Source organism: Pan troglodytes, chromosome 22 (genome assembly GCF_028858775.2).
Source record: "Pan troglodytes isolate AG18354 chromosome 22, NHGRI_mPanTro3-v2.0_pri, whole genome shotgun sequence".
In the NCBI taxonomy this organism is placed as follows: domain Eukaryota; kingdom Metazoa; phylum Chordata; class Mammalia; order Primates; family Hominidae; genus Pan; species Pan troglodytes.
Genome location: NC_072420.2, coordinates 5,889,784 through 5,916,999, shown reverse-complemented (window position 1 = coordinate 5,916,999; position 27,216 = coordinate 5,889,784). Strand labels below are relative to the sequence as shown.

Sequence of the window (27,216 nt, the reverse complement as noted above, 5' to 3'; positions counted from 1 at the left end):
GGCACATGTATACATATTTAACAAACCTGCACGTTGTGCACATGTACCCTAGAACTTAAAGTATAATAATAATAATAAAGAGTAATGTATGGCTTGAAACGGTATATTTAATGGAACATGAGTTGGGTCTAATAAAAAGCTTAAGAAATGTTAATCTAAAATCTCAATGTTAAGATTCCAGTTGAATGATACTAGAAAATATATTGTAACCCTCTTTGCTACCGATGACCTATTTCTATTTTATTTCCTTTTTAATTATGGCATAATTTCTCAACATAACATGTCAAAACTTATACACCCTTAAATATTAAAAAATAATACAATGTAAGCAATATTTTAAATACAATATTTAATGATTAGATACATTAGGTTTATTATATTACTTATAACATTCCATTATATAAAAATTCATTTGTTTATTTATTCAGATTAAACAACTATTAAGGCTGAATGTCTCATGTCTGTAATCCCAGCACTTTGAGAGGCTGAGGCGAGCAGAACACTTGAGCCCAACAGTTAAAGAAGAGCCTGGGCAACAAAGCAAAACCCTATCTCTACAAAACTCAGCCCAGCATGGTGACACAGGTCTATGGTGACATAGCTCTATTGTTTCAACTACTTGGATGGCTGAGGTGTGAGGATCACCTGAGCCTAGGAAATGGAGATCAGAGTGAGCCAAGATCTCACCAGTGCCCTCCAGCCTGGGTGACAGAGTGAAACCCCATCTCAAAAAACAACAAGTAAAATGCTTCTTACATGGAAGACTGTATTCTAGGTACTCCAGGATACACACAAATATGTTTACTGACCTCCAGTAGCTTATGGTATGCAGGAGCTTCCAATGATCATTTAAAAAACTAAATAGAAAACCTTCTAACATTCAAACTTTCAGAATATGATATAAGGACTTTGAGTGGTTATTTTATTTTATTTTATTTTTTAAGATGTAGTCTTGCTCTGTCACCCAGCCTAAGCCTACAGTGCAATGATGCGATCTTGGCTTACTGCTATCTTTGCCTCCTGGGTTCAAGCGATTCTCCTGCCTTGGCCTCCTGAGCAACTGGGATTACAGGCATGCACTATCATGCCTGGATAATTTTTGTGCTTTTTTTTTTTTTTTTTTTTTTTTAGAGACAGGGTTTCACCATGTTGGCCAGGCTGATCTTGAACTCCTGACCTCAGGTGATCTACCCACCTCGGCCTCCAAAAGTGCTGGGATTACAGGTGTGAGCCACCATGCCTGGCCAAGTAAATATTTTAAATAAACTACAATGACAAAATTATGATGATAAAGACTTACCATATTGGTATTAAGAGTCTCTGCTTCTAGAACTGGTTATTTGCAGGAAAATACATGTTATTCAATTAGATGAAGTGTTTTATATAAACTCTTCATGGACAACTCATAAATCACATAAAAATCCCTTTGCAATACAAATCTTGAGAACATAAATTTAAATTTCTACATTTCCACAATTTATATTTTTAAATCAGATGTAATGTTGCCCAGGCTGTTCTCAAACTCCTGTGTTCAAGCAATCTTACTGTCTCAAACTCCCAAGTAGCAGGGACTACAGGTGTACACCACCAAACTCAGCTATTTTTCTACAATTTTTAATACTTTTTTAGTCTCACTACAGAACCAATAATATAAGTAGAGAAACAATCTCTCCTAAAAACTATATGACACCAAAATGATAAGTTTCCAAGAACAAAAGCTATATGCTATGTGCTGAACATTTCTGCCACTAAAAATTACCAGGAGGATTCCATGATTACTGCAAACAATTTGATCCACTGAAGATTTATACAGGAATAAATATTAAGAAAGTCACACTCATATGATTTAAAAGTCAAAGTATTAGTATTTATCCAAATAAACTTTAACCAAATTTCATATTTCCTCTATTGGAGAAAGCATTTCCTAATGTGATTTTCCTGTGACTACTTATTTTCCAGTTCATTTATTTTTCAGCTCCCACCCTGTCACAGTACTTACCAATCTTTATTAGTTACCAAAGTTAAACACATTTTTTGAATCAACTAGCCATGTGTATGTTTTTCTCTGACCAGCTTTCCATTACCACCATAAAACAATGATAGGTAAACCACGGCTAAATTTGAAAAGTAAATACTATGCAAAACTACACTCAGAGTGAGAAAATTAATTTTACAAGAGACCACTTTACCTTAGTAGCAACACTCAAGTCTTCATCATCCAATGTAGGCAATGAATCCACACACAGTTCATGCAAAATGCTTGAGAGCAAAAATACACAATGAAAATGAGCAAGTTGATTTCTTTACAATTTTTTAAACTGCTAGTTTATATCCAGCTTCCCCCTCAAAAAAAGGAAAACATAATCTGGGGAAAGGTCAGTGATCTATATATTAAATTATGATTCTTGATATAATTAAAATATGTCCCCTGTTCTAAAAATAGATTTTAGTTACCTATTTCTGCCTCCACCTGTCTAAATCTATAAAATATTCAATGAAAACTAACCTTGAGGTTTATAACAAATAGTGACAGTCAATATATTGGCAGAGCCTGACAATAATGTGCCCTCACAAATTATCTGTCCTGAAGCTGAACTTCAAATTCAATTAATGGATGACATAAATTTTGTTCCCTAAACTGGAATAAAACTGATGACCTAAAACAAGGTAGAAAGATCCACTGTCTCTTTTCCGTGATCTGTCTCTGGATAAAAGACTAATCTACATCACTTCAAAATGGTGGTCTTGATTCCTCAGCATGGATCCAACTTAGGAAGGTCCTATTGCTTTCCTTTACCCTAAATTGGTACAGGAAAGCCCCCACAATATTTGAAATGTATGAAAGCTAAATGTACAGAAGTCAAATAGCAAAGGTGTATGTTCTTATTGAGAATACTTTTCCCAGAAAGATTAAAATATTAACAATTATAAAATCCCATTATTTTCACTCTATAGGTCCCACCTTATTCAGGTCCACATAAACTAGCAAGCCCTTAAAAATTTTCATAGGCACTCAGACACCCAAGGAGAGAGACTGCCAGAAAAGAAACAGGGTCATGATAGTTGTACCTCTATTTCCCTAAGTACTATCTAAGTATATTTCTTCCTATGGACACCCACTTCCAGATTCTACTTCTGCAGGGTTCCACAGAAGTCTCCAATCTTCAAATCTTCAGTGTATGAAAGCACAGATTCCTGAAAGAATGGCCTCAAATGACCAGGAGTAGGAGCTCTCTATATCCCTGCTCCTGAAAAACAAGCTAACTGGAGTCTCCATCACCTGCCACCAGCTATACACACTATCAACTACCCAACTGAACTCCATGACTGATTTGCCAGCTAATCATGTCCCTGACCCAGCCCACATGGACATGGGAAGGACATCAGTGAACTGTGAAAAGAGGCAGAGGTGAGGAGACACCTGTCCTGTGCCACACATCTATGTAGTTCAACAATTTCCAGCCCCTTAGTACTCCAGGGGCTCTAAGCCACCCCTTTGTAAGTCAGGATGGAAGTAGATGACACCACATTTCTATCTGCTGTAGACATTCTTCCCAGTGTCTGAAAATGTTTTGGCATCTTTCAGTAAAAATCTTCAAGTTTGTCAGTCCTTGATTTAAAAAAAAAAAGCAGCAAAATTTTTAGAGCTCCCTTGAACCTTCTATTTTAATGTGCCTTTGTAGATAATTCCCAACATCTTGTGTCCTTCATTTTTATAATTTATCTTTATCAAACTTGTCATAAACCCCAATACTTTGATCTCTTGTAGAAGAGTCCATACTCCTATCCAATCCAGTGTTGTTTATCTTCAAACTTGGACTTCCCCTGCTCATTCCATTCTTATCTACTTCCATTGGGTTCACCAGCTAATTCCATTCTCATTCTATCCACAGACTCACTCCCCTTTGCATTATTAAAACACACGCCAATAGGACATAAAAAGAAGCAAGAGTACTGGGCTTTACCATGAGTTCAAATCTCATTTCTGCCAATTCCTATGTCTAAAAAAAAAAGCTTCCTAATCTCTTTGAGCCTCACATTCTCTATCTAGAGAATCACTTGACCAGAATGTTCAACGCAGATAAAAATACTAGAAGATATTTTAATTCATTCCAAGATTCCTTAAAATTCTGTAATTCTATGTCCTCTTGATTCTGTCTATAGAAAAACTTGGAATGCATAGGCAGCAGAGTTTGAAAAAATAATAGAACAAAAGAAACACCAAGAAAAACAGAGAAGAAAGTTTTAAAAAATGAAGACAAGATTATATGAAAGTCATGGAAAAAGCAACAAGACTAAAAAAAGTATTATGGAAATAAGCAGAAATACTTGCCTAAATGGAAAACCAAACTGGGAAGTCAAATAATTTGTCTCTAAGACTTGCCTAAACTTGCTTTGGTAAAACTTACAGTCCTATGGCCAAAGCTAAGTCAGATCTGCCCTAGAGCCTTTGAAGGTAAAAATAAGATACTGGCTACCACCGAAATCGTCAAATTTATTAGGACTAACAACATTCTAACAATAAACTTAAATGAGAGTTCAAGGTATTTAAACTCTCATTAATTTAGAAGTTAATCAAATTAATGAATCCGATTGATCTGATTCAGACCTATACTTTGATCCAAGGGCTGCACAGATATCTATCAATCTATTTTGAGGAGCAAGAGAAAGGATTTGGAAGGCAGGCAGGCTGATGGTCAAACTGTAGGCCAGCTACTTTGTTAACTATGGGATCATGAGGCAATTAACCAGCTCTAATCCATAGTTGTTTATTTAACAGTAGGTTATAGGAACACAGATGTTATGATGGCTTTACGAGATGATAAATGCATAGAACATATTAGGATGTCTAGCCCAGAATACAACACTCAACAGATATTAGTTTCTTCCATCTATATTTTCTTAGTTAACATAATTTTTTAAATCTATGAAATCTTACCTGACTGCAGATTCATCAGAAATTCCAACATCTATTAAAGAAAAAGGTAAAATGCATTTTAAATCAATAATAAATATACAGAATATTAAAATCATAAGAATGCACAGTGATGCATGCCTCTAATCCAGACTACTTGGGAGGATGAGGCAGGAGGATCACTTGAGGAGCCCAGAAGTTTGAGACCAGCTTGGGAAACATAGTAAGACTCTACCTTCATAAAAAAATTGTGCACACTTGTGTGTATGCTTTAGATCCTGTTTTTTGTTGTTGTTGTTGTTTTGGTTTGGTTTGGTTTTTTAAAGCATAAGACTGACGCTTTGTTACAAAGCATTCCTTTGGGAGCATGCCTGGGACCTTATTAGAATTAACATTCATTATATGTATTGGTAGGTAATTAATGCAGTAAGAACTCTTCCCTCTGTATTTATTAGATGAAAAGAGGAATAAATTTATTAAAATTTGGTATCTACAAGTGAACTGCAGTATACAAGTCATCCTAGCCAAAGCCTATGAGATTGAGTAAAGATGGTATTGTTAGCAGAACAGGTGTGATGAGTCAACAGTGTCAAAGAGCATGATTTCTGGACTGAAATATGAGGGGCCATTACAACAGAGTATACACTAGTACCCCTTATCCACTATATGCGCAGAAAGACATACTTGACACGTTTTTCTCTGCTGTCACACCACAGCAACAATCATCAACAAAGAAGGCTTCTGTGACCAAATGTGTGGAGAGTTTTTCCCCCCAACAAACAAGCAATCATTCCTGCTGATGACACAGTTCAATTCTCACACCCTATCTACAGATAACACCAGATTTAATTTAATTTATAAATTAAACTTTGTCATAGATATGTATGTATAGGGAAAAACAGCTTGTGATTCAGTACTATTCATGGTTTCATGCATGCACTGTGGGTCTTGGAATGTATCTCCCACAGTTAAGGTGTAGTTACTGCACTTATTTTGTTATAACACAACACAGCTTCTCTAGCTCTTCAGTTCAAACTGTTTAGTTTAGAATAAAACATGCTATCGCCAGAAACCAACAAAACACAGGAAGCAGACCAGAAACAGGAATCCTTGAAAAGACTTTCGAGCCACCAGTGGAGAAGATCTCAAGAGAGATCAGTGTGTTACTCTGGCTAATACTTTTCTGGGTAAGTTGCTGGGTGGTTTCCTTAGTTGTGGCTATTTGCTCTGGCCTACGTATAACAAGGCCCAAATTCACCTGCCATTTTACCTCCCACAGAAAGAACCACTGGAAAGATCACTCCTTTAAGAGCTTATCCACATTCAGAGAGAAGCTGAATAAACACTGGGGAGGTATGGCAGGCTGCCGGGCAATATTATCTGATGTGAAAAAATATATAGAAAGAAAACTATCAATGCCCTTTTACTACCAGAATGTTCTAATGCTTGCCCATCTCCCTAGTAGGAGAAAAAAATTTTTTCACCTCGCATAAAGCAAAACTCCCTTGTCATCTCTCATGACAGAATCTAGTTGTAGGTGAGTCGTGTCATCATAATACAGGCTGTTGTCAACCTCATCCCTCAAAGGAAGAGGATCAGTGAGGAACTTATGTATTTACCTAATAGCATTCACTGCCTGGTCTTATTTCCAAAAGAAGTTAAGTATGAAAGACTTTGTGATTCCAGTTTTATAAAGCACAACCCTTTGCACTTGTCCCCTTCCATTGCTAAAGAGTCTATCTGGACCCACCTCACAGAGCAAGATGCTCCAGGTTGTGCTGTGTAGTACGGCGTGGTGTCCTTTTCCTCAACCCTTTCTATTATGTGCCACATATCTATACAAATCATGTTTTCTAAGTATGTAAATCATATCTCATCAGAATACATCATTCTTTACAAAGATAAAGAAGCAAAAGAAAAACGAAAGGACAAAGAACATCTTAAATGACAACATTCAACTGCCATGGAGCTTTAATTTTTTAACTACTCAAAAAGATATCCACTCTTCTTATTCCAACTATATGACTCTTCTGAAAAAAGTAAAACTATGAAGACAGAGTAAACATCAATGGTTGTCACGAGTTGCTAGGAAGAAAGGGAGAGATGAACAGGCATAGCACAGAGAATTTTTAGGGCAGTGAAACTGTTCTGTCGATAATATTACAGTAATAGATACATGTTATGTCATTATACATTTGTCCAAATTCACAGAATGTACAGCATCAAGAGTGAGGCCTTATGTAAACTATGAACTTCAAGTGATTATAATGTGTCAATGTAAGTTCATCAGTTGTAACAAATGGACCACTCTCTGGTGGAAAATAGTAATAATGGGGGAGGCTATGCATGTGTGGGAGGCATGGGATATATGAGAAATCTCTGTACCTTCCTCTCAATTTTGCTGTGAACCTAAAACTACTCTAAGAAATAAGGTTATTGATTTAAAAAAAATATTCAGTTGGGCTCAGTGGCTCATGCCTGTAATCTCAGCACTTTGGGAGGCAAAGGTGGGTGGATCACCTGAGGCCAGGAGTTCAAGACCAGCCTGGCCAACATGGCAAAACCTCATCTCTAATAAAAATACAAAAATTAGCTGGGCATGGTAGCTGGCACCTGTAATTTCAGCTACCCGGGAGGCTGAGGCAGGAGAATCGCTTGAGCCTAGAAAGCAGAGGTTGCAGTTAACCAAGATCGCACCACTCCACTGCAGCCTGGGAGACAGAGTGAGATTCTGTCTCAAAAAACAAAAAAGATATTCACTGTCTATGCATCCCAGGATCTCCAGAACAACAATTAAAATAAATAAATAAAAAAGATGGCTGGGGGCAGTGGCTCATGTCTGTAATCCCAGCACTTTGAGAGGCTGAGGTGGGTGGATCACCTGAGGTCAGGAGTTCGAGACCAGCCTGACTAACATGGTAAAACCTCATCTCTACTGAATATAAAAAATTAGCTGGGCATGATGGTGCATGCCTGTAGTTCCAGGTACCTGGGAGGCTGAGGCAGGAGAATCATTTGAATCTGGGAGGTGGAGGTTGCAATGATCCAAGATTGTGTCATTGCACTGCAGCCTGGTCAACAAGAGCAAAACTCTGTCTCAAAAAAAAATAAGTAAATAAAATTAAAAATAAAGATATTCACTGAACCTGTTACTATGATATATTTAAGCAAGACACGGCGACCCTAAAAATTAGAGATCATTGAAGACCAAAGTAACAACATGTGGTCATTATTTCTCAAATTGAAGTATATAAAATATATAAAATAAATAAATTTAATTGCATGCTTAGGTAAGAAAATATTGATAAAAATGATTGAATATTTTATCTTATTTCATAATTCTAAGCAGGGCTTTAGCACAATATGAAAACTAGATTATTCATGTAATCCAAATAAAAGACAATTTTTATTCTAATTTTAACTCAGAAATTATTTTGCTTATTTAACAATTTTACTGAAAGGTAAATGAGATAAATAGGACAGATTATAATTACCTAACATTGCTATGGTAACTTATGTACAAATAGCTGTTTGTCACCGAAAGTCAAAAAAGTAACCAGCGCTGCAACTTAAGATGGATCATACAACAGAAATTAGTACCAAGTTACCTTATCTTATAATATTATGTTATTAAAATGAAATTTTAAAACAACACCAAAAATTAAGTTGGGGCTATACAAAGTGTGCAGAAAAGATTTCATATAACAGGCAAGAGACTGCCATCCTTAGAAAGGCCTGCATGCAAGGCTGGCCCTTGGCTGGTGTTTAGGAAATTGGAATTGGGAGGGTTTCCACCATTCCCTGAGAAGAGTGGCTCACTGTGTCTAAAGTTTTTATAGAAACCGCCAATGGGTGAAATCCAAAGCAGCAGCTGGTGTATCCATTAACATTCTCAAAACAGGATGCATCTGGACCCCTGTGTACAATCTTCATAGCACACAGACACTAAACAGAAAGGCAGTCATTGCTGCCAAACAGGACCCAAGTGCCACACACAGTGCAATGAAGCTATAAGCTCCCTATGGAGAGAAAAGTAGGCAAATCAAAAATATTCAATATCCAATCCAAGTCCACATTAAATCTTGATTCCAGAAACGTGCATTAACCACTTCAAAGACTAAAATTTAAACCATCTTTTCTATAGCGATTTCCCATTTGGTTGGCAGGCATACAGGAGTAGAGAATGATTTAATTTACTTACAAGTATTCAGAAAAGATAGTGACCTCTACATTCAACCAGCTACAGCAGCTTAGCACCCAGCCAAAGCCTGCATCTCTCCCACCTTAAGATTTAGTGGTTGGCTAGAGTTAGCAGCATCCAGGCCACATCTATCTCTGCATTCTAAGTTTGCTTCCAAGATAAAGATACAAATGCAGGCTGGCTCCAACCTAGTCAGAGATCCCAGCCCCACTCTCTGCATCCCAAAATCCCTCAAAGACCCAAGAGACTTTCCAGATTTCTACAGTCTCCTCACAGGTTCCCTTGACAGTTAAATGCCCTCTCTTTACCTCAACTAGCTGCAGGTAGAATATAATGGGTATAACAGAAAATCACTGTAAGTGTAATATGAAGATACACAGCCCTTTTAAGCATTTCATTATATTACATCTAGCTTACTTCTAAGTGATTTATTCAGATGTGACTGAAGAAAGTCTAAAGGGAAAAAAAGCAATTTAATTTGATAAATTAAATTATCAATTATAGCCAAATTATTTGGCTATAACAAATTAAACATTTTAAGCAGACAGAAGATGTAAACATTTTAAGTTGACAGAAGATATAAAATGTTCACTATCAAAATGTCACAACTGATAAAAATGTTCTCAAATATTTCTGTCTCAAACTTGCACTGTTCGTTAAGGAAGCAAAATAGGTGGGACATACACAGCAACAACATCCCTCAAAAAACAACTTGGCTCATTCCTATAAGCCAGGCAGCAAATACATCATCCTTACATATGTTAATTACCTTCCAATTTCAAATTCTCAACTGTGAAATAAAGGGCCATTTTATTTGGCTGCTTCCAGTTCAATATGACTGTTTTTATTAAAACATCTCTAACTTGAAAAATATTTGGTGTTTTCTAAAAAACTGCAAATTGCCACAAATGGCCAGATAATTTGGAATAAACACCCTACAGAAAAAAATATATATTCAAGTTGCATAAGTCACTTTGAGCAATCCTTTGAGGATATTTCATTTATATCTAAATGAACCACAGGTTTAGCTGGCTTTTCCGGAAAACCAGAAGCAAATAATGTATGATTATAATGAAAACCATCTCAAGCAATTTGGAAATGAAGTACCACATGTCTTATGCTGTCCCTTCCATACTTGACAAAACAACCTATAACAAATTGTTTACTTTGAGATTTAGCAGGAAAATTCCATGAGATTTAAATGAGATGACAACTAATAAGCCATCTACCTTTGACTCTACTCCTATTAAAAATGGGTTAGGAAAGTGCTTTGAAAATCAAGTGTGTTCATCAGGGAATCATTTACCTAAGTCTTCTTAACACTGCTTAGTGAATATTAAGCCTGATGTAGTAAATACATGCTAACCACTAAATTGAAGGGGAAAGAGGGAGAACAAAGAGGCATGTAAAGTACACTTACTTTTTCTAGTAGGAAAAAGCCAATTAAAACTATCACCTATTAGTTTTATTGGAATCAGTCTTACAGGAGGACAAACTTCCTACTGTCGCTACCTATTCTCAATATTTTTCTTATTTCTTCCTAAACTTCTAGAGCCGTGCTGTCCAATAAATATGTGAGCCACGTACGTAATTTTAAATGTACTGGTAAGCCCCATTAAAACAAAAGGTGAAATTAATTTTAAATATACTTAACTCAGTATGTCCCAAATAGTAATCATAGTAATAATTTTAACATATAATCAATATAAAAAATTATCAAGCAGATATTCTACGCTGTTCTTCCCACTCCAATGACAAAATCCAGTATATTTAACACAACACATCTCAATTAGGACTAGCCAGGATTTCAAGTGCTCAACAGTTACAGGTGGCTAGCGCCTACTGAATTGGACACTGCAGTTTCAGTGCATTGAATTTCTATCCCACTTAGCGCTAATTAAAACTTCACCCTCTCACCTGATAATTATGCTAAAATCTCAGAAAGTAACCCACTACAGGCAGTTTCAAGCCCTAATTTACCTCTAATTACTCTTACAGCAATGCAATGAATCATGATTTAAAATTTAAAAAAAAATTGCTGTTAAATTATTAGTCAAGCGCCCAGGGCAATGGACAGTAAAGAAATAATGTAGGCCATGGGCCGAGATGACAAAACGGTCCTTTTATTTAAAGCTATAATAATAATCTGAAGCCAGCCCTGTAAAATAGACATCCATTGAAAAAGGCATGCTAGTTCTTTTGCTTTTTTGTGTACTTGGCCTCCTGTGTCCCTAAACAGATCTCTTCTCAGCTGGGTTTGCTCAGCAAGTCACTTGTTGAGTCTTGCGGTCAACAGAGGGGGTAGGGAATGGCAGGGGCTGCCATAGGAGTGAGGCGGAGGAGGCAAGGTGAGGGGGGCCAGGTGAGGAGGGGGGCACTTGAAGGGGAGTTCAAGACCAGCCTGGGCAACATGGTGAGACCACCGCCCCTCACCGCCGCCATCTCTGGTCTCACTCTGGTCTCACACACATGCACAAATTAAATTTAATTTAAAAATTAAAAAATTGTTTTAAAATAAGTGAAATATTTACATGGATTATGTATACATTCATTTTGTAGAACTATAGATCCCATGTAACTGGGAACTCTTTACTCTTCTAACACAACATTTATTTAGCCACAAATAAAAGACCAGTGATGTAGCCTGTACACAAAAAAGTAAGAAAACACTGGTTAGGCTGGGGCAGGGGTGGGGGGAAGAGATCTACAAAATTAAAATTTTATTGGGAAGGATCACTAATTAGAATCAGAACAATTACTGCTTTAAAGTAGTCAAGAACAGAGCACAAGGAACCCAGAGAAGAAGCAGATATGATTCAGAGCAGAGCTTACAGAGCAGATGGTATCTGAGCCGAGACTGATAGAATAACATTAATAAGGGCATTCACGGCCATTTATTATCACTTAACTGCAATGCATTTTGTATAAGTTATTTCTACTCTTCATATCAACCATGGAAAATAATACTTATTCTTCTCTTTTGAAGTTAAAGAAGTGGTAAGTGGTCTAAGAAGATAAATTAACATACCAACACCAAATAGCTCAAGTTCAGTGACTCAAGAGGGCCTGCGTCTCCCCAAGAGGTTGCTCAGCAGGCAGACGAGGTAGAGAGCCCTTCCAAGAAGTGACAGTGAGATGTGAAAGGTCTCAGTGTGTCTCTGAGAACAACAGAAACCAGTATGTAGACCAAGTGGGAAAAGCCACGGAAGAGGCAGGGATTTCCTCTTAAGATAGCAAGAATAAACAGAGCAGGGCTGAGGGAAGCCATGGAAAACGGGCAGAATACCATGGATTTAGTGAGAAAAAAACAACTTTTACTTTAGAAAGGGGGAAAGAATGGTGGTGGTCTAGGTAAGCCTAGAAGCAGAGGAAAGGGCAGTGGAGAAAAAATAAACAAAATGTATGAGTCAGGGTTCTCCAGAGGGACAGATCCAACAAGATACACGTATATGTATAAGGGAGTTTACGAGACAGAATTGGTTCACACGGTTAGAAGGCAGTCCCACAATAGGCTGTCTGCCAAGTAGGGAAAGAGAGAAGCTAGTAGTGGCTCAGTCCAAGTCCAAAAGCCTCAAAACCAGGAAATCCCGCAGTGCAGTCTTCAGTCTGAGGCCGAGGGCCTGAGAGCCTCGGGGAAGCCACTGGTGCAAGTCCCAGAGTCCAAAGGCATAAGAACCTGGAGTCTCATGTCCGAGGGCAGGAAGAAGGGAAGCAAGTGTCCTGCACGGGAAGAAGAAAAAAAGAGAGCCAGAAGCTTCAGCTAGCAAGGTTATCCCATCTTCCTCCGCCTGCTTTATTCTATACAGGCAGCGTGTGTACACCACTTCTGTGATATTGTTCCTAATATCCATGGGAAGAAAGAGTGATGTTACTCCCAATAGCTTATGGGGGTGTACATCCCCTGTGATATTATTCCTAGTATGCAGGGGCAGGGAAAGGATGACATTACTCCCAATATCGCAGAGGGTGTACTCCCCGCCTTGTGATATTGTTCCTAATATTTAGGGGATAGTGGGTGATATTACTCCCAATATCACAGGGGGTGTGCACCCCCCGTGGTATTCTTCCTAATATCTGGGGTGGGGGGAGAGGTTGATATTACTGTCAATGTCACAGGGGGTGTACATCCTCCCGTTGTATTGTTCCTAATATCTGGGGGTGGTATTACTGTCACTATCACAGAGGGTGTAGACCCCTTCAGTGATATTGTTACTAATATCTGGGGGGGAGAGGATGATATTACTGTCAATATCGCAGGGGGTGTACACCCCCCGTGATATCGTTCCTAATATCCGGGGGGGAAGAGGAAATTACTGTCAATATCACAGTGGGTGTACACCTCTTCTGTGATATTGTTCCTAATATCCGGGGGAAGAGGATATTACTGTCAATATCGCAGGGAGTGTACAACCCTTCTGTGATATTGCTCCTAATATCCGGGGGTGGGAGAGGATATTACTGTCAATATCGCAGGGGGTGTACACCCTTTCTGTGATATTGTTCCTAATATCCAGGTGGGGAGAGGATCATATCACTTTCAATATCGCCAAGTGTGTACATCCCCATTGTGATATTGTTCCTATATTTAGGGGATAGTGGATTACATTACTGTCAATATCGCAGGGGGTGTGCACCCCCCCATGGTATTGTTCCTAATGTCCAGCAAGGGAGAAAACACTACTACTTCCAATATGGCAGGGGGTGTACACGTCCTATGCGATACTGTTCCTATATCCATGGGGGAAAAGGATATTGGGAACAATATTACAAACAATATCACAGGGGGGTGTACATGTCCTGAGATATGAGGAGTAATATAACCCTCTCCCCCTCTAGATATTACAAACTGTATCACAGAGAGGTGTAAACCCCCTGCGATGTGGAAAGTAATATCATCCTCTCCCCCACTGGATATTACAAATAATATCACAGGTGGTGTACATGTGAGGTGTTTACGATATTGGGAGTAATATCATATCCCCCAGTGGATATTATGAACAATATCACAGAGGGGTGTATACACACTCTGCCTTATAGGGAGTAATATACTCCTCTCCCACCCTGGATATTACAAACAATATCACAGAGGGTGTACACACAGGGTGTTTATGGTATTGGAAGTAGTATTATCTCCCCCATGGATATTACTAATAATATCACAGGGGTGTGTACATCCCCTGTGATACAGGGAGTAATATCATCCTTTCCCAGCCTGGATATTACAAACAATATGGCAGGGGGAAGTACAACCTGGCAATATGGGTAGTAACATCATCTCCTCCCCGCGTGGATATTATGAACAATATTCTAGGGGGTTGTACACCCCCTGCAATATGGGGAGTAGCATCATCCTCTCCCCCACTAGATATTATAAACAATATCACAAGGGGGTGTACACTTCCTGCGATTAAAGGAGAAATATAATTCTTTCCCCCCAGAGATATTATGAACAATATCGCAGGGAATTGTTCTCCCATGCTATATGGGGAGTAACATCTTCATCTTTCCCCTGGATATTACGAAAAATAATGCAGGGGAATGTAAATCCCCTGCGATATGGGGAGTAAAATCATTCTCTCTGGCCAGGAGCGGTGGCTCACACCTGTAATCCCAGCACTTTGGGAAGCCGAGGCGGGCGGATCACGAGGTCAGGAGATCGAGACCATCCTGGCTAACATGGTGAAACCCTGTCTCTACTAAAAATACAAAAAATTAGCCGGGCGCGGTGGCGGGCGCCTGTAGTCCCAGCTACTAGGGAGTCTGAGGCAGGAGAATGGTGTGAACCTGGGAGGCGGTGCTTGCAGTGTGCCAAGATCAGGCCACTGCACTCCAACCCGGGCGACAGAGCAAGGCTCTGTCTCAAAAAAAAAAAAAATCAAATCATTCTCTCCCTCCCTGGATATTATGGACAATATCACAGGGGGGTGTACAATGAGTTTCTAGAATATATTTGAGGAGGGTGACGGGCGGTGTGTGCATGCTTCATGGCCTTTTTCAATTAAACACTCTGCTGTCAATTTATTGCTAAATCCTCCTTGAGCCCTTAGATTTCATAACGGTTGTCGCGGCATTTTTCTGGATGTAGAAAACATTCCCATTTCTTGCCACCTCATGGGCTACACCTTGACCTAAAGTTTTTATGTAGATACTTGTGCTTACTCTGCGGCCTTTCCAGGGTTTGCTGAAGATGGAGGTATTTAGGCTGGGCAAGAGGTGGTGAGGTAAATTGGGGTTTATCGATTATAGAACAGGCTCCTTTAGAGGGATATAAAGCACCGCCAAGTCCTTTGAGTTTTAAGCTGTTGCTTGTAGTGTTCTGGCGAACAGTTTTGTTGATCTAACTATTCGAGTTTAGAGTTAAGCATAGCGGGGTATCTACTCCCAGTTTGGATCTTAGCTATTTTGTCTTCAGAATATTAAAGGCACCTTCGTAGTTATTTCAGCTGGGGTTTTTTTTACAACATTTTTACAACTTATTTAGAAACTTTCAGGTTTCTAAATATATGAATGAACCATAATATAAGCCTCAGCCAATACAATGCCGGTTAGGCCTCCTACTGTAAAAAGGAAAATAAATCCCCGGGCTCACAGCATTGCGGGGGATCATTTGATATTACCGCCGTGAAGTGTAGCTAGCTAGTCAGCTAAAAACTTTGACGCTAGTAGGAATAGCAATAATTATAACAGCAGAGGTGAAGCAGGCTCATGTATCCACATCTAACCCTACCGTAAATATATGGTGGGCCCATACAATAAACCGTAAGGACCCAACTGATCCTATAGCTCACACTAGGCCCATATACCTGAATGGTTCTTTTTTTTCCAGAATAGTATGTTACGACGTGGGAAATTATCCCAAAGCCCAGTGGGATGAGGATGTAGACTTCAGGGTGACCAAATAATCTGAATAAATGCTGAAATAAGATAGGATCACCTCCGCCAGGAAGGTAGAAAAAAGTAGTATTAAGATTGCAGTCAGTTAACAATATAGTGATGCCGGCGGCTAGGACTCGGAGACAAAGGAGTAGAAGAACTGCTGTAATTAGGACTAATCAGATGAAGAGGGGTGTGTGATATTGGGACATGGCTGGGGGTTTTATATTAACAATTGTGGTAATAAAGTTAATAGCCCCTGAAGTAGAAGAAACACCTGTCAAGTGGAGTGAAAAGATAGTGAAATCTACAGAGGCGCCTGCATGTGTTAGGTTTCCTGCTAAGGGAGGAGAGACTGTTCAGCCGGTTCCAGTGCCGGCTTCTACTATAGTGGATGCAAGTAATAAAAGGAAGGAGGGTAGGAGGAGTCAGAAGCTCATATTATTTATGCAGAGAAATGCTATATCGGGGGCGCCAATTATCGGGGGACTAATCAGTTGCCAAGACCTCCAATTATAGTATTACTATAAAGAAAATTATGACAAATGCATAGGCTATAACAATGACATAAATTTGATCATCTAGTAGAGTTCAGCTCGAATAAGGCTTAAAGCTGTACTGACTATCCCTGCTCATGTGCCAAATAATAAATATAATGTCCCGATATCTTTATGGTTGGTTGAGAATAGTCAACTGTCAGCCAACATAAATGAAGTGAGAAAAAAGGGTAAAATGACTGAGTAGGGCATTAGACTGTACATCTAAAAACAGAGGTCAACGCCTGTTTTTACCAGTCCCAAGGTGATTTTCATGTTGAATTGTAAATTCAAAGAAGCAGCTTCAATCCTGCTTCTCTCACCTATTTTCCCCCAGCGGCTGGAGAAGTAGATTCAAACCAGTTGACTAGGGAGTTTAGCTGTTAAGTTTTCATGGGTTTAAGTCTCATCAACTTAGTAAGGACTTAGCTTACTTAAAGTGATTGATCTGTATTCAATTGACCAAGGGTGTTCTGTATCTGAGAAAGTACATTTCAGGATCACCATACAACAACTGTTCAAAAAGGCCTCCAATATGGGACAGTCCTATTTATTATCTCAGAAATATTCCTCTTCGCTGGATTCTTTTGAGCATTCTACCATTCTAGCCTAGCCCCTACTCCAGAATTAGGAGGGCATTGACCCCCAACAGGTATTTCTCCCCTTGACCCCCTGGAAGTACCTCTCCTGAATCCATCTGTATTACTTGCATCAGGAGTTTCAATTACTTGAGCCCATCACAGCCTAACAAAAAATAATCAAAAACATACAATCCAAGCGCTACTTGTTACAATTATATTAGATATTTACTTCACCCTCCTACAAGTCTCAGAATACTTCAAAGCTCCCTTTGCTATTTCTGATGGTATTTATGGCTAATCATTTTTTTATAGCTACAGGCTTTCACAGAATTCACGTCATTATTGGATCAACATTCCTCAGTCTGCCTTCTCCGCCAATTAAAATACCACTTTACATCTAGTCATCACTTTGCCTTTGAAGCCGCTGCCTGATATCGACACTTTGTAGATGTAGTATGACTATTCTTGTATGTTTCTATTTATTGATGAGGATCTTACTCTTTTAGTATAAATAGTACCATGATTTCCAAAGTTTTGATAGCATCCGAAAAACAGTAATTCACCTAACATTAACCCTAGTAATCAACACCCTATTAGCCCTGTTACTAATAATTATTACATTTTGGCTCCCACAACTTAATATATATATATGTAGAGAGGGAGAAAAAAATATATATATATATGTATAAAATAAATATATATAGAAAAATCTAGCCCTTATGAATGCAGATTTGACCCTCTATCCTCTGCCCACATTCCCTTCTCCATAAAATTCTTTCTAGTAGCCATCACATTTCCCCTATTTGAGTTAGAACTCCCCCTACTACTACCCTTACTGTGAGCCCTTCAAACAATCTGATACTAATAATCCCTGCGATATGTGTAGTGACTTCATACTTCACCCCCACGGACATTACGGCCAATATCAGAGTGGAGTGTGCACCCCCTGCAATATGGGGAGTGATATCATCCTCTCCCCACTGGATGTTATGGACAATATCACAGGAGGTTTACTTTCTCTGGGTTATGGGGAAAAATATCCTCCTGTCCCCGCCTGGATGTCAGACATATTTAGAGGGGGGTGTCCACCCCCTGTGATATGGGGAGTAGTAATATCCTCTCCTGCCCTGGATGTTATGGACAATATATAGGGATATGTACAATCCCTTCGATATGGGGAGTAATATCATCCTCTTCCCCCTAAACGTTACGAACAGTATCACAGGGGGGTGTACACCCCCTGCAATATCTGGAGTAGTATCATCCCCTTCTTCCCTAAATGTTACAGAGACTATCACAGGGGTGTGTACACCTTCTGAAACATGGGAATAATATTCTCTTCCCCTCTGGATGTTATTATGGACAACATTACAGCCGTGTGCACCCTCTATGATATGCAGAGTAATATCATCCTCTCCCCCCCGCATGTAAGTGACAATACCACAAACGGGTTTACATCCCCCATGATATGGGGAGTAATATCATCCTCTTTCCCACTGGATATTAACAATATCACTTGGGGATGTACAACCCCTGTGATATTCGGAATAATATCTTCTAATCCACTGAAAATTATAAACAATATCACCACTGTACACTCCCTGTGATATTGGAAGTAATATCATCCTCTAATCCCCTAAAAATTATGAACAGTATCACAGGGGAGTGTATACTTCCTACTATATTGGGAGTAATATCATCCTGTCGTCTTCTAAATATTATGAACAATATTACAGGGGATGTAACACTCCCTGCGATATGTGGAGTAATATCATCCTCTCCTTCCCTAAATATTGTGAACAATATCACAGGAGGTTGTACACAATCTGCGATATTGTTTGTAGTATCCAGTGGGAAAGTGGATGCTATTACTCCCCATATCACAGGGGGTGTACACCCCCACTGTGATATATTCAATAACATCCAGAAGTAATATTACTGACAAAATTGCAGGGGGTGTAAACCCCACCTGTGATACCGTTCCTAATATCCCGGGGAAGGGAGGATGATATTATTCCCAATATTGCAGGGGGTGTACACCCACCCTATGATATTGTTATTAATACCCAGGAGGGGAGACAATGGTATTACTCACAGTATCAAAGAGGTTGTACTGCCCCCCTGTGATAGTTTCTAATATCCAGGGGTGTATATCACCCTTGTGATATTGTTTCTAATATGTAGGGGGAAGGACAATGATATTACTGTCCGTATCACAGGGGGTGTACAACAAGCCCCCCGGGATATCATTCCTAATATCCATGGGAAGAAAGAATATTATAATATCACAGAAGTTGTACACCCCCTCTGTGATATTGTTCCTAATATCAAAGACAGAAGGGTATGATGTTCTTCCCAAAATCACAGGAAGTGTATACACACCCTGTGCTATTTTTCCTAATATCGAGAGTGAGAGACAATGATACTTCCAATATCGTAAGGAGTGTACACTCTCCCCGTGATACCAGGTGGGGAAATGTTGATATTACTCCAAATGTCACAGTGGGTGTACACACGTTTTGCGATATTGTTCCTAATATCAAGTGGGGAGGAGGATTGTATTACTCCCACCATATTACTCCCCACACCCCATTATACTGTTCTTAATATCCAGATTTGGAGAGGATGATATTACTCCCAAAATCTCAGGATGTGTATACCCCTTCTGTGATACTGCTTCTTATATCCAGGGGAAGACTAGATGATAGTACTCCCAACAGTGCAGGGTGTTACACGCCACCCCCCATGATATTGTCTCTAATATCAAGTTGGGGAGAGGGTGATATTGCTCCAAATAGTGTAAAGGGTGCACACCAGCACTGTGATATTATTCGTAGTATCCAGAGAAGGAGAGAATGGTATTATTTTTAATATCACAGAGGGTGTACACCCCCCTTGTGATACTGCTCCTAACATCCAAGGGGTAGAGGATGAAATTACTCCCAATATCACAGTGGGTATACACCCCCCCGTGGTATTGTTCCTAATATCCAGGGGGTATAGGATGATAGTACTATAAATATCGCAAGGGGTGTACACCCCTTCTGATATTGTTACTAATATCTGTGGGGGGAGTCGATGATATTACTTCCAATATCACAGGGCATGTACACCCCCCTTGTGATATTGTTCCTAATATCCTGGGAGGAGACTACGATATTACTGGCAATATCGCAGGGTGTGTGCATTCCCGTGATATTGTTCCTAATGTCCAGCAAGGGAGAAAATATTACTCCCAATATGGCGGGGGTGTACACTTCCCATGCGATATCGTTCCTAATATCCATGGGGGAAAAGGATGATATTACTCTAAATGTCGCAGGAGGTGTAAACTGCCCCTGTGATATTGTTCTCAATATCCATGGGGGGAGAGAATGATATTACTCCCAATATCACAGGCGGTGTACACCCCTCCTGTTATATTATTCCTAATATCCAGGTTGGGAGAGAATAATATTACAGGTAAAATAGCAGGGGGTGTACACTCCGCCTGTGATATTGTTCCTAATATCCAGGGTAAGAGTGGACAATATTACTCTCAATATCGCAGGATGTGTACACCCCCTTTGTGATATTGTTCCTAATATCCATAGGGGGCGAGGGTGATACCACTCCCAATAGGGCAGAAAAGGTACAGCCCCGCTGTGATATCATTCCTAATATCCAGAGGGGACAGGATGGTATTACTCCCAATATCACAGAAGGCATACACCCCCTCCCCATGATATTGTTCATAACACCCAGGGGGTAGAGGATGATATTACTCCCAATATCACAGTGGGTGTACACCCACCCTGTGATATTGTTCCTAATATCCATGTGGAAAGGGTATAAAGTTACTCCCAATATCACAGGGGTTGTACAACCCCCTTGTGATATTGTTCCTTATATTCGGGGCAGAGACAATGATATAGCTGTCCATATTGCAGGTGGTGTACAACCCCCTGGGAATTTGTTCCTAATATTCAGTGGGGAAGATGATATTAATTAAAATGTCACGGGGGGTATACAACCCCTTTGTGATATTATTCCTAATATCCAGGGAAAGAAAGAATATTATTCCCAATATCGCAGGGGATGTACACCCCTCTCTGATACTCTTTCTAATATCCCTGGGGGGAGTCTATAATATTACTGGCAATATCATAAGGAGTGTATACCCCCCGTTATATTGTTCCTTATGTCCAGCAAGGGAGAAAATATTAATCCCAATATGGAACAGGGTGTACACACCCATGAGGTATTGTTCCTAATATCCAGGGAGGGAAAGGATGATATTACTCCCAATGTTGCAGTGGTGTATAACCCCCGTGATATTGTTCCTAATATCTAGGTGGGGAAAGTACAGTATTACTCTCAATATAGCAGGGGTTGTACACCACCTTTGTGATATTGTTCTACATATCCATGGGGAAAGAAAATGATAGTACTCCACAATATCACATGTGGTGTACAACCCCTTGTGATACTGTTTCTAATATCCATGTTGGGGGAGGATATTACTCCCAATATTGCACGTGTTGCACAGACCCCCTTTGATATTGCTTGTACTATGCAGGGTGTGGGGGGAGAGGATGATATTGGGAGTAATATCATCCTCTCTCCCCGGATATTAAAAGCAATATTCAGGGTGGTCGACACTTCCTGCAATATTGAGTATAATATCCTCTCCCAACCTGGATATTAGGAACAATATCACAGGGGCATGTACACTCCCTTCCTTTCACCATATACAAAAATCAACTCAAGATGGATGAAGGACTTATGTAAGACCCAAAACTATATAAAACCTAGAAGAAAACTTAGGAAATATCATTCTGGACATAGAAGCAGGCAAATATTTCATGATGAAGATTCCAAAAGCAATTGCAACAAGAAGAATTGACGAGTGGGACCTCATGAAACTAAAGAGCTTCAGCACAGCAAAAGAAACTATCAACAGAGAACACCCTACAGAACAGAAGAAAATATTTTCAAATTACATATCTGAAAAAGATCTAATACTTAGCATGTATAAAGAATCAATAAGCAAAAATCAAACCCACTACAAATAGGCAAAGAACATGAAACCCCACATTCACCATCCTCAAGTCCATGTGCAACTTCTTTCTGGATGCTGGACAAGGACTTGGGTACCAAGAGGGCACTGAACGGGTTAACACTTAAGCCGTCTGTGGATTCTTTTTTCAAAAGACAACGTATGTATGGCAAACAACCATATGAAAAAATACTCAACATCACTAATCATCAGAAAATCAGAACCATGAGATACCATATCACACCGGTCAGAATGGCTATTATTAAAAAATCAAAACATAACAGACGGTGCCGAGTTTGTGGAAAAAAGGGAATGCTTATACACTGCTGGTGGTGATATAGAAAGGAGACAGGGAAATACTGGGTAGAAGAGAGTGGTTCCCTGGCAAAGCCCTGCCCACAAGCCTGGAAACCCATGGCCCTAAATGGGAACAGGCATTCCTGCTTTTGCACCCAAAAGTTGTCTTTCAGCTCACCATGCACCCCCTGTCCTGTACCCATATATGCCCCAGACCCCAGGCTCCAGAAGCAGACAAGCAGATGAGGAGATGAACAGAAGAGCAGAATTGCAGAATGATGTGGCAGAAAGAAGAGAAGGAGCATCTGAATGCCAAGAGGGGTATGGCTGGCAGTGGTTGGAGAGATCAGCCTCTGGATGGCAAAGCTCCCGGGGAAGATCATCTTCCCATTCCATCCCCTTTCCAGCTCCCCATCCATCCCATTGAGTGCCACCTCCACCACTCAATAAAACCCCAACATTCACCATCCTCAAGTCTGTGTGCAACTTAATTCTTTCTGGATGCTGGACAAGGAACTGGGTACCAAGAGGGCACTGAACAGGTTAACACTTAAGCCGTCTGTGGATGGCAAAGCTAAAAGAGTGCACTGTAACACATGCCCACTTGGGCTGTGGGAGTCGCAGGAACCCACCCCTAGACAGTACCATGGCCACTTGCCCTGCCTTTTGCACCTGGCTGTCTGCATGCTCCCCTGCCCAGTAAGGGGTTTGACAGCACACACGGTGGCCAGACAAGCCACACCCCTATTGCACATCCTGCCAAGGGGAGTCAGGGAAGTCTCCAGTTTCATCAAGAATGTAAATCTGTTCAGCCATTGTGGAAAGCAGTTTGGAGATTTCTGAAATAACTTAAAACAGAACTACCATTCAACCCAGCAATCCCATTATTGGGTATACACCCAAAGGAATATAAATCATTCTGTCATAGACATTTGCACGCATATTTTCATTATAACACTATTCACAATAGCAAAGACACGGAATCAACTTAGATGCCTGTTAAGAGAAGACTGGATTAAAAAAATGCAGCGTACATACACCATGGAATACTACACACCTATAAAATAGGATGAAATAATGTATTTTGCAGCAACATGAATGGAGCTGGATACCATTATTCTAAGTGAATTAATGCAGGAACAGAAAACCAAACAAACACTGCATGTTCTCACTTATAAGTGGGGGCTAAACATTGAGTCCACACGGACACAGAGAAGGGAACAATAGACACAAGGTCTACTGTGGGTGGAGGGTGGGGGGGAGAGTGAGGATCAAAAAACTCCCTATTAGATACTACGTTCACTACCTGGATGACTATGTAATCTGTACACCAAATCCCATTGACACACATTTTACCCATATAATAAACCTGCACATGTACCCGCTGAACCTAAAATAAATGTTGGAAGGAAATAAAGTTACAACCAACTCTTGTACTATTGTGAGGAAACAATCATATGTGTTGACAAAAAATCAGCTACTAATAGATTTATAATAGTATATATGTAGCAGAAAAATATCAGATAAAACTTATATAACGAAAAGTATGACTTAAAAACAGCATGACAATCTTTATGATGGGATATTGTGCAACTACTAGAAGCACATTTTCAGAAATTGTTTATTAACATATGATAATGACTACATTGAGTGGTTTTTAGAAGCATGAATTGAAACCATGTATAAGCATGAGTTTATTGAACTTATATATAACATTACACACACATTTACATAATTATAAAATAAGTATGCTCATGTTCATAATATGTATTTATTTATATTCATATATAAGGCCAATAGGAAGTAATCTCTGTATCTGAGTTATTATTTCATAAATAATTTATGCTTGTTCTGTGAAAATAAAAACACTGCTATGGATCTTCCAAGTATCCTGAAAGGATACAGTTTATAATTAAACAATAACAATTTGAGAAATAATTATTTTAAATAAGGCTATGATAAATCTGGTTTCATTGCACACTTTAACTTTGGAACATTTCATGAAGCATCCCTTGATCACGACTCTCGTATTCAGGAGTTTTTGAGATCAAAATGGGACAATAAGTATGAATCTATTTTTTAGACATACAAATGATAACTTTAAATAGCAGTAGCGATATAATCAGAGTGCACAGTTGCTCTGGGACAAAACTTGGAAATGAGCATATTTTTAGATTCTTAAAGTTTTACACACTTTAGCATTCCACAGCACCATTACATACTCATTTTTCTACTAGAATACCTTGGTAAAAATTCACAGTAGAGATCAGGCTTGTCCTTCATACATTAACTAATCAAGTAGGAAAGTGCAAATGAGAACACAGTGCCAAACATAGGCACCACATGGAAACAAGCATGGAACTGCCAGGAAGCCATTTTTGTAGCTATGTAGCCCAATTATATTTTTCCCAATGTATTGCACACAAAACTTGGGGAAAAAAAAGAGGCAGAGAGAAAACAGGTTATATCAGCCCTATCTCACAATCCACGTGTTCATCCTATTAGAGGAGTGACTATGTAAAACAAATTTTATCTGTTGAATGTCCTATTTAGTTAATCGTAAAACTGTACAAGAACACACTTGTGACTTATTTAGCAGCTTGTTTGTTCGCTTTCCACTGGCTTCACAAATGTCCTTTGGAAATAGAATGTACATTTGGAACCTTGTACACCTTTTCTTTCTCCAGTACCCTCTTGTCACTTCCATCACTAAGGTGACAGAAGCAACTAGGGGCAATGCATTTGTAGCACACCTGGGTCAGAGGTATCCTCCAGGGGAAGGATCAGACCTGCTTGAAAGCATGTCGTTGGAATTGGGAGGCTTCTAGTAACTATAACATAAGCACTGATGTTTACTGTTCCCTGCCCTCCACTTTGATCACTCTGGGAAACGTTTTTTCTTAAAAAATCAGTTGTATTGAAACATAATTTACATAAAATAAATACTATTTTAAAGTGCACAGTTTGCTGAGTTTTGCCAGATGTAACCATCCAGGTGAATAAAATTGATTAAACTGACCTTTCAAATAATAAATTAACTTTGCAATCTTGCTAGAAATTTAATTTTTTCACAGTTTATTATCCATTCTATGTACTGCTACATTCAATTGGTTATCATGTTTTAAGGACTTTTGAGTCTATGTTTATGAGGGATAAACATCAAAGTTGTATAATGCCTTTGTCTCGATTTGGAATCGGCAATACTGGGTTCATAAAATAAGATAGGAAATGTCCCTTTAAATTTTTTTTTTTTTTTTTTTTTTTGAGACGGAGATTCACTCTTGTTGCCCAGGCTGGAGTGCAATGGCACAATTTCGGCTCTCCACAATCTCTGACTCCCAGATTCAAGCTATTCTCCTGCCTCTGTCTCCCGAGGAGCTGGGATTACAGGTAAGCGCCACCAAGCCCTGCTAATTATGTACTTTTAGTAGAGACGGGGGTTTCTCCATGCTGGTCAGGTTGGTCTCAAACTCCTGACCCCAGGTGATCTGCCCGTCTTGGCCTCCCAAAGTGCTGGGATTACAGGTGTGAGCCACTGTGCCCGGCCCTTAAATTCTATTTCTTAAAAAGAGTCCGTTCAAGATTGATATTATAGATACTCCTCAACTTACAATTGTCTTATGTCTTAATGAACTCATCCTAAATTGAAAATATTGTAAGTCTAAAACGCATTTAATATATTTAACCTACTGAATATCATGACTTAGCCTCGCCTACCTTAAACTTGCTCAGAACACTTACATTATCCTACAATTGGGCAAAATCATCTACCACAAAGCCCATTTTAAAATATTGAGTATCTCATGAAATTTATTGAAAACTATACTGATAGTGAAAAACTGGTCATATTGATGCTCATCATTAATGTACACAGATAAAAGCACCATTATCAAGTCAGAAGAGCACAAGTCAAACCACCGTAAGTTGAGGACTCTCTGTACTTTCTTAAATGTTTGATAGAATTCACCTAAGAAAGCATGTAGCCTGTAATTATAGAAATCTTTTTAAATTAAAAAAAATTCTTCAATACATAGAGAAGCTATTACTTTTTCTATTTCATTTTGCATCAGTTTTAAGAATTAGTTTTACAAATAATTTCCCATGTTATTTTAATTGTCAAATGTATTGGCCTAAAGTTTTCATAATTATATTGATGCCTGTAGGTTCTCTAGTTACATCTTCTATTTAATTCCCATTATCTACATTATGTAGCTTCTCTAATTTTTTTCAAGATAAATCTTGCTAGCCATTGTTTATTAAAAAAATTTTTTTCAAAGAACCAATTTGTGGGTATATTAATTAGCTCCACCTTTTGTTATTTGCTATGTTGTTGGTTTACATTTTTATCTTTATCATCTTCCTTCTTCTTAATTTGGATATACTTTGCTCATTTTTTAGCCTCTTAAAAAAGAACCTAAAGGTCATTGATTGAAGCCTTTTATTTTCAATATATTACATCTATAAATGTACCTTTAAGAAATGATTTATCTGCATCCCACATTTTATTAAGTTTTTAAAAATTTTTCTTTCAGTTTAAACTATTTTTTCTGTGTGTGAAACTTTTCTTGGCCAATGGGTTTTTCTGAAGTATTTTGTTTAATGTTCAAATGTTGGGGTGTTATTGTATATATCCTACTGTTGTCCATCTCTGGTTCATGATACAATGCATGCTCTCCATTGCACTTAGATAACATGTCTCCATGTCTCTGGAGAATTCCTCAGTCTTTCTAAAATGCTTTTGATGAATACTGGCAGTTATTTTGTAGAATGTCCCT

At 38.9% G+C, this 27,216-nt stretch overlaps 1 pseudogene; it reads right to left on the bottom strand.

The window, feature by feature from the left end:
• Window positions 1–27,216, bottom strand: part of LOC129138339 (putative ankyrin repeat domain-containing protein 20A2) — a 58,950-nt pseudogene that overhangs the window by 19,746 nt on the left and 11,988 nt on the right.